The sequence below is a fragment of the Gavialis gangeticus genome, unplaced genomic scaffold, assembly GCF_001723915.1.
Source record: "Gavialis gangeticus isolate Ggan-Ray unplaced genomic scaffold, GavGan_comp1, whole genome shotgun sequence".
NCBI classification, from domain to species: domain Eukaryota; kingdom Metazoa; phylum Chordata; order Crocodylia; family Gavialidae; genus Gavialis; species Gavialis gangeticus.
The window spans coordinates 43,995,248-44,002,705 of record NW_017728995.1 but is presented as its reverse complement, the minus strand read 5'-3'; the positions used below and the strand labels follow the sequence as shown (position 1 = coordinate 44,002,705).

General features: G+C 41.5%; 1 protein-coding gene across 4 annotated transcripts in view; it reads right to left on the bottom strand.

The window, feature by feature from the left end:
- TRIP12 (thyroid hormone receptor interactor 12) overlaps window positions 1-7,458 on the bottom strand; it is a 182,373-nt gene that overhangs the window by 139,397 nt on the left and 35,518 nt on the right. For 3 of the 4 annotated variants that reach the window (XM_019503595.1, XM_019503597.1, XM_019503599.1), the window contains exon 2: window positions 3,451-3,532. The exons of the other annotated variant lie outside the window; for it this stretch is intronic. The gene's annotated coding sequence lies outside the window, so the exon portion shown is untranslated. The remainder of the gene's footprint in view (window positions 1-3,450; window positions 3,533-7,458) is intronic. 4 annotated transcript variants of the gene reach the window in all.

Here is a 7,458-nt window from a genome sequence, read left to right as displayed (position 1 = left end):
GAGAGGCTGAGGGAACTGGGTTTTATTTAGTAGGGGAAAAGAGAAGACTGGGGAGGGAGGGGATTTAATAGCAGCCTCCAACTACCTGAAAGATGGGTCCAAAGAGGATAAAGCTAAACTGTTCTCAGTGGTGGCAGATGACAGAACAAGAAACAATGGTCTCAAGCTGCAGCAAGGGAAGATTAGGTTAGATATTAGGAAAAACCACAACCACAAGCAGGGTAATAAAGAAATGGAACAGGTTACCCAGAGAGGTTGTGGAATCTCCCATCCTTGGACATTAATACCTGGCTAGACAAAGGACTGGGTGGGATGATCGTGCTTTAAGCAAAGGGCTGGACTGGATGATCTCCTGAGGTCCCTTCCAAACGTACGTACGTGTGTATTTCTATTATCTGTAGGAAACCAATTTCTTGGGAGCTGGTCCTATAGCATTGAACAAGTTCCCATAAGATCCAAAAATTATTAAAACATGTGCCATTCCAAGTACTAGGATCACCATTTATCTTGCTCTCATATAAACAAATACTTTTATATAAAAGTAACAACCACCCTCCCCTTCACTCCTTATGTAAAGCTGAAAACAGTATGCAGCATGTAACTTGTTGTGGAGTGGTTAGCCATGCCGTTTAATGGTGCATTACAAGGCACTCCTGCTGCAACTAAAATGGCATTAAAAATGTAAGGAACCAAGACATACAGCATTCTAGAAAAGTGTAAAGTATAATATTTACCCAAATCCAAGACTATTTCCAACTTAGGACGACCCCCAATAATGAAATTCTAGTCACAGAAAAATGCACAAATTGTTATAGTTTTCTAGGTAGAGAATCTAATTATTGGAGGGTCATCTTAAATTCATCCGCCCTCTGAAAAACAAACAGCAGGAAGGGGAGGCAAGCAGCCTGACCCCAACTTCTTGTCCCTTCCAGCCCTTGCTGGACCCCCAAGTTGGTAAAGGGACAAGGCACCAGCTACAGCTCCAACTCCAAGCCCACATCAGAGCTGGAGTTCCTGTCTGCCTCCACATCTTCCCCAAACCACCACCCTATGCTCAAATCCAAGATGAGGGGCTTCCTTCTCTCCCCCCACTTCCCCATGTTGAACCTCTTCTTGGATTTTAATATATACAGTACACAGTCCTAAAGCTATTTTTCATATTCTCTCCTCCTACTGTTTATTTTAAGCCATCAACTAGATTAAATTCATACAGGAAAACTAAAACAGAGGAAAAAGGGACTGTGTGTATTTAATAAGCAACAACATTTTAGGTTGGGAGGGGTGGAGGAAGACAATTTAAAGAAAATAAAGTTTCTTCTGACACCAAAGGCAAGATGGTCACGTGACTATAAAAACAGGTAAATATACAAGTACAACATCTAAAGTCATATCTACAGTGATAGGACCACCCTACAGATATCTTTATGGAGTTTTGATTTAGAAGTGTAACAGTGATATAGTTGCCAAGAAGAAATACCCAGAAGGCTAAAAAAGTGACAGACCTAAAAGTGTAAATTCAACCCAATTCTGCCACCTCCTGTAGCAATTAAAATATTCTATCTTTTGACCAGCAGTCATATAGAGCTTGAAGGCCAGATTCATCTCACAAGTTCATTTGCATGACTCACAGAACAGTCAGACTACTCTGATTTTCTACACACTTGTCAAGAAGTTTCTGTCTTCCAAATGATAACCTTAACATCATGTCAACATTAAACTACACAACTGACAACCATATTAGCAGACTGAATAGGCAAGAGATTAAGTGAAGTCCATGTGGACTGAAACTGTTGCCAAGGAAAATGCAGGAAGAGGACACGAGACAGACAGGGAATGGGGAAAGAGACAAGAGAGATGGAGGGGCCCTCCAGGAAGCATATTTTTCCCCCTAAAGGGAGCAACAATAAGATGCTAACTACTAAAATTGAGTCACTGCATGAATGAGCCATTCTTTCCTTGAACATTACATGGCTCCCACTAGTACCCCTGGGCAGTTGGCATCATGGAGACACCCCACTCTCACATATGATGTGGGCACAAAGAGCATACTCTTGCTGGGTTACAGTATAACCCTGATACTTCACAAATCCTCCTTTCAAAGAGACTGGAGGGCAGGACTGGGGGTCAAAACAACCTTAAGAAGTACCCTAGGGTACACAGAGCCATAGGGAAGTTGCATGCAACTGCTGAGAGTTCTAGATCAGGGGTTCTCAAACTTTCTTCCTAAGGACAGGCCTGGCTCCCCAGCCCCTGCCTACACAGCCCCAGGTGCAGCAGGCAGGGCTCAGTGGCAGGGAGCCCCAAGGCCTAACTCACCTAAGCAGCGGCAGTGAAGAGCCTTCCTGCTCACCTCCAGTGCCACCCACAAGATGGAGACTGTGGGGCTGGGCCCCACCTCTTCCTTAGGACTGCCTCAGCCCTGGGGGGCCAAGGCAGCTCCTTCCCACACCATGTCAGGTTCAGCAGACACCCTGAAACCTGCTCACAACCCCTGCAGGGAGCCACAGACCCCCCAGTGGAGAACCACTGTTTCAGATGATCAAAGCAGCAACATCCTCTGAAGTCAAAGGCACAGGAAAACAGCTGAGCATCTCTTAATTTGGCAACCCACTGCAAATTGAGCAAGCTGTGAATCATGCAGGTACAAATGATCTTAGTACAACTTTACAACTCTGTTTTAGACCAGGTTCCTCCTGACCTGCACATGCTATTTTTGTTATATAACAAACAGGGTTCACACATACACTAGTACTGTAGCCACAATGGCCCAACAGCTTTGATTTCAAAGGTACTGGCATCTCTCACAAGTAAACCCTTACACATCCTTATGCGTTTTAGTATACGAGTGTCAATAAAACTAAATTTAAAGATTTCCCTTGCAGAAAAGGAATGTCTTCTTATTCCCAGGTTTCCCTCCCTACCATCACCCAACATGCTTGAACTATACTATGCACCAATACAGAAAATTGGTTGGATACATTTCGTATAAAACCCTTCAAACCATTAAACAAAAAGAAAAAAATTGAACTTCAAGTTGTTTCTTTACTCTTTAATGAAAAGCAAGCATACAGAAAGAAAACTTAAAATATTTGCTGCCAATTTTTAGGTTTGATACATTTGCAGTTGGCAGGTGCAATGAAAAAAAGAAAAATCAATTATACCGTAAGTATTTAGCAGCTGAAAGTATTCATGTTATTTGCATTAATATAAGGGCTTACTGAAGTTTCTATACGCTTAGCAGCACATTTTCACTACTCTTTAGCATGTGAAATGCTAGTTCTTTTTATATGAAACAAAAATACCGTATACAGACAATTTGGGGTATGACAAGTGCTAAAATTACAAAAAAAATGTTACCATTTTAGAACTAGTACATTATATCTTATTAAATACTGATTGTGGAATTGCATCATAAGAGGCAAAATTGAAATGCTAAATATGGTGCCTTACCTTTGACAATTCCCCGATTCAAGTGCTCAGCCACAAAACTAAAGTTCTAACTCTGACGTCTGCATAGTAGTAATCTCTTTACCTGCAGTTAAAAAATAAAAATAGGGGAAGAGAGAGGGGAAAAGAGTGACAAAATTACACACTCCAGTGCATTAAAACACTGCCAGTTTGCCAAGTAGCATGAAACTACTCAGCTAGATCCAGTTTGATAAAGCCAACAAGTACTTCTGCACCCCATGGAAGTTATAAGGTCAGACTAATGCTTTTCTGTGAAGGGCACAGAGTGCACAGCCATCCTTCAGCAAAGCCTCCATTTCATCTTAAAATTTTATACCCAATTACTCACCATTAGAGTGCTTTGTATTTAATGCGTTTTAATACAATCCTAAACAAGTCATTGCTACTCAATCTTTTGAGGAGCATCCTTGTAAACACAGCTGTCCCAATATACTATGGCCTAATGAAATGCACTAAGCTCCAGTTGATTTCCCCATAGGATAATTTGCCACTAGGGTTTGATTCACCATTTTTACAATTCCCTACTAGTGTCCTCTCACCCAAACATCTCCTGATAACTGGTCAGTACTGCAGAGTTTGCCACTGTTTACATCCCCCTTGGAGTAATGAATTACCCAGACTTGACTATGCCATGAGGGGTAGTTAAAATTTGTTTAGCACCTATCATCTAGCAATTTTAGGCAAGGGATAAACACATGACCCAGACGCTTCCAATGTGTGCGTGTATGAGTCAGAGAAACATCAAAATGAGCCCCTATACCCTTACAAACAGTTACCAGAAAGCACCCTGTACCTTCATACAATGGTGACAGTTTGAGGCCAAAAAAAATAATCTAACTCACTGACCTGCTTGGATTCAGCGCATTAACCTCAAGGGTGGGTATGTGAGCCAACCTGTACAGATTTTAACAAAAGTTCCCCAGGGAATATTTGAAACTTGATGCTTAGACCACCATCTGCTCCAACAGAGCCTCACAGCATCATTGCTGCTGTAGGTTTCTCTCTGAATGCATTTAAGACACTTCCAGGTCTCAATTCTCCATGTAGAGAAAAAACTTTAATCCTATCTAGGTTGTTTAGAAAGCAATAGAGCTAGAATAACTAAACCATGCTTTCAATTTGCATATTATAAGTGGCTGTTATGTGACAGATTTTTTTTTTTTTTTTTTTTTAAAACAGGTCAATGCTCATTAAACCTAAGAGCTCCCTAACCAGTTAAATTATTAATAAACTCCTCTTTCCAAAGTAAGGGACTCACCTAAAGTAACACAGCATGCATCAGACACACAAGTTACAACACCTGGTATAATAAAACCTCAAACTTTTGGATTCTGTGCTATAACCTAAACCACTATGTAAGAGCTAGCCAGGTAAGTCACTTTGCCTCTCTGTATTATGAGCACAGCAGACCCAAAGCCAGTGTCCCATTACACCGCATCTTAAAAAGGTGACAAAAAAGGTAAATAATCATATGCTGCCTTTCAAATTTCTGTAAATGCTTCTTTCTTTCTTTTGCTTTTTAGTCACTTGAATACAGCAAAAGTTAAAACATCTGTAAGATGGGGCAGCAGTAACTTACACATTCTCTGCTGTGCAGTATCACTAAATGAAATGTAAAGTCAATAGAGGGGAAGAGGAAATACAAAAAACAGGTCTTCAGGAAATCGCATCAAGACGACCCTTTGCCTGCCTTGATGTTTCCCTGAAACAGCTGCTCTGAGGACACTTACATATACCTGAGAACCATACACAACGCAGCCTGGCTGACAGTACAGATGCCACAAGTTCTATGAAGTTGTGCATCAGTGACATTTTTAGCGGACTATAACCAACTCCAACAGTTTCAGACTACAAGGCACTCCTCAAATCAAGGGCTATTTAATACACATCAAGTTTCCACTTCAACTATTTCTGCTTTAAAGCTGTTAAATTACACAACTACAGACTACTTGAGTGAACTGATCTCCTACCATTTCTGAATAACTGAACCCACCAACAAGTTGGATTTAACCCCTGCCCTGAAGCATGACCGTTTCAGTCTGAAATGCACTTCTGAAAGTGCAAGTGTCTGAAGACAGGCCAGTAGACCACAGATGCTTATAATCCTTATAGTTAAAGGACACTTAAATACCTAAATCAAGTACAGATGCTTACAATTTACAGTTTCTTGCTTGTTCTGATCAAGCCTGATGAAGAATGTCTTGCATTCAGAAGTGTGTCTAACTCTATCCCACCTACATAGTTGGGCCAATAAAAAGACACCACCTTAAGAAATCTTTGCCTCTCCAATACTGTAAGACACAGAATTCCCTGGAAGTGCAGCTTTTGAAAACAATGCTTAGGACCTTATGCATCCCAAAAGGCTGCAGCATTAAGATGTCATTTCATCTGCATGTTATTTACAAGTGTGTTCAGAATCCAAGGTATTTAAAGAAGTGACAATTGCAGAGAAGCATTAAAAGTATTATCTTCTTGCATTATAGGTAACCTAAAACAGTATTTGAAACACACAAGCTAGCATTATGTTGAAACAGGCAGTGACATAATACTGATGTTGAGATTTCCATTTATTTCAAAGTTAAATATCCAAGGGCTGTATGCTTTCAATGTCAGAACAGCTCACTTGAAACACAAAGGTTTAAGTTTCTTCATCAACATCCCTTATACAACTATCAGCTTCGGTACCAGTCCCCCTCGAATGACTTCCAAAATGCAGCTACAAATAATTGACATGTAGATCTGGAGTAGTTAAAAGTAATACTGTGGCCATCATGTGCCTGGGTCATTTATAAGTGCAGTTGCTAGAGAGTGGCAGTTAGAACTGGACTGGCCTAGGCCAAGGGTGCCAACAATATGGCCCACAAGGGTGGGTCTCAGGCTGCACCTAAATGCCCTAGCCCTATGCACTGCATGCAGCCTGTACAGCTAGTCTGGCATGTGCTGCATGATGCACATGGGGCCAATCCAGGGCTCATACTGTATGCAGTCCCCATGCCAGACCAGCCCTGTATGCCAGATCAGGGGCCAGCCTGAATCAGGCCCATAGACAGGCCTCTGCATGAGTGCAGCATGCAGCATATACCCCAGACCAGCACATGCATGCCATGGAACACAAGGGCTGGGGCGCAGGCACAATGCCAGTCTACAGGCCAGATCTGGCCAGTGGACAGACCCCACATCCCTCATGCAGCTTGTGGGCTGCACAGTTTGATAACCCCAGCCTAGGCCAACTTCTGGATGTTGAAACAACTTATTCAGGACAGTAATTTATGCACAGGAAATGTCAAACCTAAGGGTGCTCAGTTCAAGCCATTAATTTCCTCAGTTTGCAAACACTTTTAAGGAAGTGAATAGACACATATGATCACATTCAGTACTTTTCAGGAGTGGATAAAGAAAGGCAGAACAGGAGATGCTAGAAATAAAGAAACCAGCAGGGCAGTTTACATTCAACCTTCTGTGCCTGTCCCTATTGAACTACTACTCGGAACCTTGCAAATGCATATTAAAGAAGTTATGCATTCTCCCAGTGAGGAGGAACAGTGCCATGGCACCAGAGTAGCACAGACCTAAATGCCACCAAGTTTTGCAGGTGTTAGGACAAAGTCCTCCTTACATGTCTCACTTTTCTAGCTGGCCAGGTAGAGAGGAGTGAGAGATAGCAGTGTTATATAGTAAGTTTAAAAACCTAGATGCTGATATCTACAATTAAATACATATTTTGTTTCTGGAGAGACTTTATTCCATGCTTAAACAGTTTATGCAGTTTAATCTTTCTACTGCTGTGTCATTCAGTGCACATACACGTTTGTAAACATGTGTTCATGTTTGATATCTCCCAACTGGGAAGGGGGGGCAGGAGGAAACCCCAACACATGCCAGAAATCTACGTTTAGGAAAACAAAGCAGTTATCACGTCTTTGGCAAGGATTTCCAGTAAAGAACTAGCAAAATGTCCTAACAAAATAGGATTAGAAAGAATATGGAACA